Raw genomic sequence first — 7,944 nt, 5'->3', positions numbered from 1 at the left:
CATTTAGGTCAATTAAGACAAATTCTCATATATACATATATGCAAACTACAAATTCAGGACTTCTTGATTGATAGCAGAGCTGCATAGGATGACAATCTCATTCATCACTTCGTTGCTTGTGCCAATGTGTCATAATGGTTCTTATTATGAACTTTTCAATATTGTGGTGAATTGTCAAAAACAAAAAAAGATAAAAGGAAAATTACTTTATTAAAATATTTTGATGCATTTTATATTAAAATAAGATAACTTTTTATCATGTATTCTTAATTTTATATTTTATATGTTATCTCTTGATATAATTAAAATATTATTTAAGTTAATTAAATTATTTGATAAATATGAAAAATTATTAGTTAATATAATTAAGTTATTAATTATTATGCTTGTGAATATCTAATTATTTAGTTATAGTATCTAATAGCTTAAATATATTTATTTGATAATTTAATTAAATTGTCTAATAATTTAATTATACTGAGAGATAATATGTGATATGTACAAATGATAAAAAATAACATCATCATAATGTAAAAAAAATTAGCATATTTTGATATAATTTTTTTAGACAAAATCCCTCAATCTCCATATAGGCTTTTAAGGGTACGTTTGGGACGGCTTTTTCCCTACTGTGCGGCACGAAACGTAACCTAAAGGTGGTTTGGAGTTACGCGGTCATGCTCCGGTCTGAAAATTTATGCGTCCCGCGGTTGCTTTTTATGTCCGGAGGAAGCCTCCTGCGTTCGGCTGCTTCCCACTGTTCGTAGGTATGAGAAATACATGAATGCCTTTACATTTATCGCCGGATTACAAACCGAACCTCATCACCGATCCCGCCTACGTTTGCATCTTCGACACAACTCTATGCGACTGTGAACAATCTCCAGGCACCACCATGACCATTAGCGAGAAGATTACCGTCGCTCGCCTGCTCTCCCGCCTCGGTGTCGACATCATTGAGGCTGGCTTCCCAGACTCATCATTCAACCGGCGCACCTGTCATATAACCCGTCGGTGCCAATCGTGCGTGCCGTGGCACATGTTGACCCTCGCAACATTCATCCCGCCGACGGCAAGCGCTTCAATATGCTCCGCTTCACATGTAGATGGCCTGATCGTGCATACCAGCTTCGTTCGACGAGTGCTTCAGAACCCGTTCTCCTTCAGCTCCGCCTCCGTCACCGCATCAATGTCAATCGCCGATGCGGCCGCAACGATAGAGACACCACCGATGCCATTTGTGGATGAGAGGATCACCGGAACCGGTGATGGATTAAGGTCTGGTGGTGGCGTATGCGCGGCGGCGGAGCTGCGGAAGAGGCAGAGTCTCACGGGTAGGAGCGATGGTCGTAGGAAAGTCGACGAGGTAAGAGAGCGGGAGGGGTTAACAGGGGTCAGGAAGTGAAGGGATTGGGAGGCCATTTGAGGACGAAGCTTCACCGGAGATGGGGGGGCTGGGCAGTGGAGAGGGAGAAGCAGAAGGTGATAGGGTTTAAAAAATAAATAAATATATTGGGAGCGACGACGTTTACGGAGTGGGAGATCTGACAATCTTATGCAGCATAAGTTGAGGAAGACGAGGGAGGAGGTGGTGAGAATTGCGAGGGAGATGGTGGGATATGCGAGGAGGCTTGGGTGCGAGAACATTGAGTTCAGCCCAGAGGATGCTGGCAGGTCTCCATCTTTTTTACAAAGTTTTTTATTCGGTCTTGATGCTTGCGAACTTTTACAAAAAGAAAAAGAAAAAATGAAGAGCTATGCATTAAAAAAAAGTAATGTTACAATACCATACCCAAAGTTCTGAGTTTGGCAGCACATATTTGTCAAAAATATTAATTGTCGAATTTGCATAGATACAGCAAATTTTTATGAAGTTACATGTCTAATATTTGAATTTTTATATTTATTTTTATAATATTAGGTTAAGACAGTTATTCTTTGAAGAAAAGATTTGTGTGACGTTATCAAATTTTTATTTTTCAGCTGATGATTTTAGTTCTTGTATTAGAACATGGACTGTTCTATTGTGACAACTATCCAAAATGTATTTATATTATTACGAGAAAATATTTTTTTATAAAGTAATATTAAATAATTTAAAATTTTAACAAATTATTTTGAAATAGGATAGGACAATGCCAAAAAAAAAAATTATAGTATTTATATGTATAAAGTAATAAAATAATTTATAAAATAATTATATTTTATATCAAAATTGTTAACATAAAGAGTTAAAAAAATTAAATTTGAACAAATTTTATTCATCTTCACATATGTAAGGGTAACGAGGTAATTTGTTGTCAAACAGCATCAGCACAGCAGTTCGGCAGTAGTACTACCCAAACAACATTGACTGATTTCTATACAGCAACTTTAAAAAGCAGCTTTATGTACAATAATTTCACAACCTACTTTACCGACAGCAGCAGCCGTCCCAAACGCACCCTAAGTAATGCACGGGAAAGCCATATGAAGTAATATCTAAAAAAGTAATTGTGGTACAAATTTAGGGAAAAGAGCTGGGTCAAAGCATTCTGATTAGATTTTTTATCAAATGATTTTTTAAAATTTTAAATATATTATGAAATAAGTGTAATATATAAATAATTTATGTTACACTTATCTTAAAACATATCTAAGAATTTAAAATTCATTCTGATGATCTATCTTTACGATTATGATCTTTTTAATTAATTATTTTTTTTTAATTTGATTGTGCTCCAACATATATCTTGTTTTTCTTAAAAATAAAAAATAGTGCATATTCTCATGTCTTTTAAACTGCTCAATAGGTAGTCCATAAGTCGGTGCATTAGAAAATGCATCTTTATGGCTCACATAAGAGCTCTCATCAAAGGTCATGGAGTTTAGTTCTACAAAAGACATGGTCAAAGCCACTTCCCACATAGACAATCCCACTCACCATTCTCCTCCTACTGAGAAACTCACCAACAATGTTGCTTATCTGCTGCATATGGCGGTGCTTATTCTCTATTTGATAGCTCAACAGCATCGGACGAGTCAACACCGCAAAGCCCATCCAACTATCCTAGCGCTGCAAAGCCCAGCATTTATTTACACAATGTTGCGGCGCCAAATTCTAGTGTCGCTAACTCAAGAGAGTGTCCCTTGGATGTTGTATCGCTTAATCGTTAGCATCGCCATGGTGCTACAATTGTAACTTTTCAGTTCATTATCTACTAGCGAAACGATGCATCGATTCATTAAACAGTGGGTCCATAGCGGAGGAAACCCTTTAGTGCTGCAGCATTAGTTCATTTTATGAGCATCGCAGTGTAAGTATCTCGAGCTTTGTAGCATCAAAATCCATTCTTTGTATGTTTCTATAAATAGTATGTTTGTAATGCTAATAGGGGACTTCAATCACTTATTTAATTTCAGTCTTTATAGCTTCTCTGATTTTTTCTTAAGAGTGACAACTAAGGAAGTTCAAATAAGTACTGTATACATTCTATTAGAGTGTTTGGCTTGTATTTGTGAAAGCAATTATATAAGTTAAAGGAAGAGTGTAGAGGAGATCATTGAACCCATCTGGTGAAATCTTTTCTTATGTGCTTTCTTTCTTTTATAAAATTAATGAAATGAATATGTTTCACTTATTTTTCATGTCTAGCTAAATTCTCTAGTTTTAGATTGATGGTAAAAATGAAATATGGAGTACTAATGAGCTCTCTTCATCAATAATTCTATTATATTTTCAATATATCATATCTTCATGTATATAGTGGCCATATGTGCAGTTAATATGATGTGTAATGTGGAGCCAATGAATAGGAAATTAGGCACAACTAGGTATGTTGGAATTGTATGATGCAAGCATATGCATAATACTTATCATATATCAAATTTATATTGATGAATTATCACGAGGCGGTTTTAACAGTACATGCTTTATTTGCTCTACTAAGATTTTCCTAGGATGATAGACTATGAGAGTTTAGATTGGTATTTAGGTTGGAAGAGTTTAATCTGTCATTTATCTCTTCATGCTTAAATGAGCGGTCAGTGATGCATATGCTCCGAATAACATCAATATAAAAGAAAATCATTAAAAAATATATTGTATTTATATTCCAATAATCCAAAATAAATTATCCAAATAATGTTTCATTTAATTTTTTTTTAAAATTTAGTGATTGAATCTCCATAAAAAAATTTATTCCAATTGAGTAGGATAATTATTGTAGTTGAAATATACCATAATAATATTTATAAATAAATATGCTTCCTCGTGGGATCAATAATCTACTCTATGATTATATTACTTGATTCAACATGTATTCTTACCTATATTAAGTTGGATTTTAATAATTTTTATATCAATGAAAATCTAGGCATTGTTTAGGGATTGATAGAGCCCTAAATAATTTTTACAATTATTTAGGTTACTACGCCGCCTCTATAAAGTTTTTGGCACGTTTACTGGGAGAGAATTTATTTTATTTATAAATTTACTTTATTATTGAATCAATTATATAATTAGTTATATTATATTCTTTTATTTTTTATTTTAATTTAAGGATTGCATATATGTGGTTGCATGCTTATAAAGCATAGAAGGGAGGAATATTTAAATTTTGATTCTGAAATTGAGATAACGCTTTCTAAAATTAGAATTATCAAATAGATTTTTAAAATGATCGACCCTGTTCGAAACTTAGATCATTTTAGACCTCTTAAGGATTTTGCAAACCCTTCAGTAGATAAAATTCACCAAAGCATAAACAAACGCGTCATTCAAACAAATAATTTTAAATTATAACTTGCAATCATTCAAATTGTATAAAATTCTCAATTTGGGAAAACTCATATTGAAAACCATAACCAATATTTAACAAGTTTTTTAGAAATTTGTGCAATATTTAAGTATAATTGTGTTAGTGATAATGTCATTAGACTTAGATTATTCCCATTTTCTCTAAAACATAAGGTAAAAATGTGGTTAAATTCATTATCCCCATGCATTATTACCATATGGAATGAGTTGGCTCGCAAATTTTTCAGAATGCATTTCCTACTTTCTAAGACTACCAAGCTTAAAATAATATTATTTTTTTTACTCAGTTAGAAGGAGAATCTTTTTATGAGAGTTAGAAGAGATTTAAGGATATGCTTAGAAAGTGTCCTCACCATGCCTTACCTAACTAGATGATCATTCAAATTTTTTATAATAAATTGGTAGGATCCCTTAGAGAAATAATTGATGTTACAGGTGGAGGTTCTTTGATGTCAAAATTTTTTAAGATGCTTATTAATTAATTGAAGAAGTGATAATAAATAATTTTCAATGGTCTGCTCATAGGGTGAATCCTAAGAGAGTGGATGGAGAATGAAAATGATTATTCAAAGAAATTGAGCACTTTATGCTTAAATTCTGTTTAATCTTTATATTTGAAAAATAAAAGATCAATCAAAGAAAATGATATCCAATGGTTTAAAAATATAAATTTGTATATATAATCTAGGTTGGAGGAATCACCAAAATTTTAATTGATCAAATAATAATGATGAAAATCAATAGAATTTTGGTCAAAATAACTAAGGCACAAATTGAAATAATCAAAATCAAGCTAATAACAATCCAAGACTAGCATGTCATTCTTGGATTTAATTAAAGCAATTAGTATGGAACTAAGAAAACACCACTAAAAGATGTTGTCATACAATTGGGAACTCAATTATAAAATCAAGCTGGTTCAATTAAAAGTTTGGACTTAACTAAGTCATCTTACAATTCAGTGAGTAGCAAACCCATTGGATTTCTTTTGTAGTAATATTGAAGTTAATCGTAAAGAAAATGAAGGAGATACAAATGGGACAAAATTGAAGAATAGAAATCATCCACCTTAATAAAATGGAAATTCAATCAAGATCTGGCTGATGACTATAAAGTTAGTGCTGCTTGAGAGGCAACCTAACCTTCTGTCTAGTCAGTTATCAAGTATGGTTGAGGACTATAAATTTAGCATTGCTAAGGAGGCAATCCTAACATTTAAGTTAAGTTTTGCTTAATTTTATTCAAAAAAAAAAAAAATTAAGAAAGAGAAGAAGGGAGCGCCATGGCACAATACCTTTGAATGCCGGAGAGCCTCGACGGGCCTTAATGATTGAAATTTAAAAAAATTCAAACTTCTCTCCATTTAAAATATATAAAATCAATTAGGAGAAAGTTTTATTTTCAATCCTTACCCACTCTTGAGTGACTATTATACTTTCTTCTCTTAGAAATCAAAAGTCTAAGCAATGGGTTGAATCAAACATACATCATCTTCTTCAAAAAATCAAAATGACAATTATATTAAGAATGAAGATAATTTTTTACTTCTCCATATGCAAAGCTATACCATTATTACTAAGTTGAAAGAATTCAAAGAAGAGTTGCATGAAGATTGAAAGTTCGAGAAGGTTGTTAAACCTTAAGGAACTAGCCCGAAGGCACACTAATACGGAAGTAATAATATCACTTGATGCATAAGCTAATGTTGTGACCCATGACCCCGAGGTTGAGATTTTGATGATGCCAAATAATGTTGCCTAAACTACTTTTTATTGAATATCATTTAATGTTTGCTATTGTCCGTGAGTACTAACATTTCAGGAAGATCGCAAGCCACTTAGGACAACGGGAAGACTCAAGACTAGTTGGATTAGGAGTATGAGTGGGACAATGAATTTTGTTATTTATTTTATTTTTTATTTTCTTGAGTTTGGCCACAAACTGCAGGTAAAGTCTGAGCAATCATGCACACACACAGGGGGAGAGGGTTTTTTTAAAAAGTAAAAAATATAGTTTTTCATTCTTTGGTAATCGTACTGTATGAATTTATTTCATACTGTATGATCTACTATTATAACACATGTTCTGTGAACACATCGTATTGTACGAATACTAATATACGGTACAATATGTTTCAAATCCAAAACCCTAGCCGTCATGATAAGTTAAGTATGATATTTTGCGCCATTCGTACTGTATGACGACGTTCGTACGGTACGATCTATTTTAGATACATACTTAATTTAACTCGTGATTAGTGAAAGAAATCAAGGCTTAATTATAAATTGAAAATCGTACTGTACGAAACCCTTCGTACAATACGATGAACAGAGACAAATTCTGATCGTACCGGAGATCGTCCTGGACGATCCTGTGTTTTTTTGTCTAATCATACTGTACGATTACTATTATACCATATGATGAACAGAGATGATATTTTATTGTCCTGGAATTTGTCATGAATGATGCCTTAATTTTCACTATTCATACAGTATGATGTAGATCGTACCATACAATGAACAGAGACGACATTTGATCATCCCGGCTATCATCCTGTACGAGTAGTGTGTTGTGAATCGTACCGTACGATATATTATCGTACTGTACGAATTATTTTTGAACTATTCGTACACCTTCGTACCAGGACGAAGCTATTTTGTACATATCATACTGTACGACCAATAATCGTATTGTATGATTGTAACGGCTACTTTTGAAATCTCAGGGATTTTGGAGCCCATTTTTATGTGTAAAACTTGTCATATTTTGACAGCGAGAGACAGAAGAGGAAAATGTGAGTAGAGAGAAAATCCTAGAGAGAGCTCTTGAGAAGTTTGAGGGGTTAAGAGAGGAAGGAGAAGGTGAGCTTGGTGAGGGAGAAGAGGTGTGAGGGAGATCACACGATTGCTCCGATCTTGCTACAACTTGCTCCTCCTGTGGCCCGGGAAGAACTTGTGGGAGGCTTTCTAAGAGGGAGACTCATCTACGTTCGTTGACCTCGATGGTACTCTGCCTTCTCCAGAAGGGAGAAAAATGAGAAGGTTCTTTGCCGTCACCAGGAGGGTGAAAACAACGCTTGGCACTCCGCCACGCCGGGTTGGTGAAAGGGAGTATTGTAAGGGCTTCTCCGCCGTGCCAAGGGGGG

The 7,944-nt window shown here is 33.7% G+C and overlaps 1 non-coding gene across 1 annotated transcript; it reads right to left on the bottom strand.

Moving 5' to 3' along the window:
* Positions 1–5,054: 5,054 nt before the first annotated feature.
* LOC114580280 lies at positions 5,055–5,160 on the bottom strand. Its single transcript, XR_003701639.1, has one exon. It is a non-coding gene; the product is annotated as a small nucleolar RNA R71 (small nucleolar RNA).
* Positions 5,161–7,944: the final 2,784 nt, after the last annotated feature.

This window comes from Dendrobium catenatum, unplaced genomic scaffold, assembly GCF_001605985.2.
Source record: "Dendrobium catenatum unplaced genomic scaffold, ASM160598v2 fragScaff_scaffold_915, whole genome shotgun sequence".
Taxonomy (NCBI): domain Eukaryota; kingdom Viridiplantae; phylum Streptophyta; class Magnoliopsida; order Asparagales; family Orchidaceae; genus Dendrobium; species Dendrobium catenatum.
Note: the sequence above shows the minus strand (reverse complement) of the source record. Positions and strands in the feature narration are given on the sequence as shown.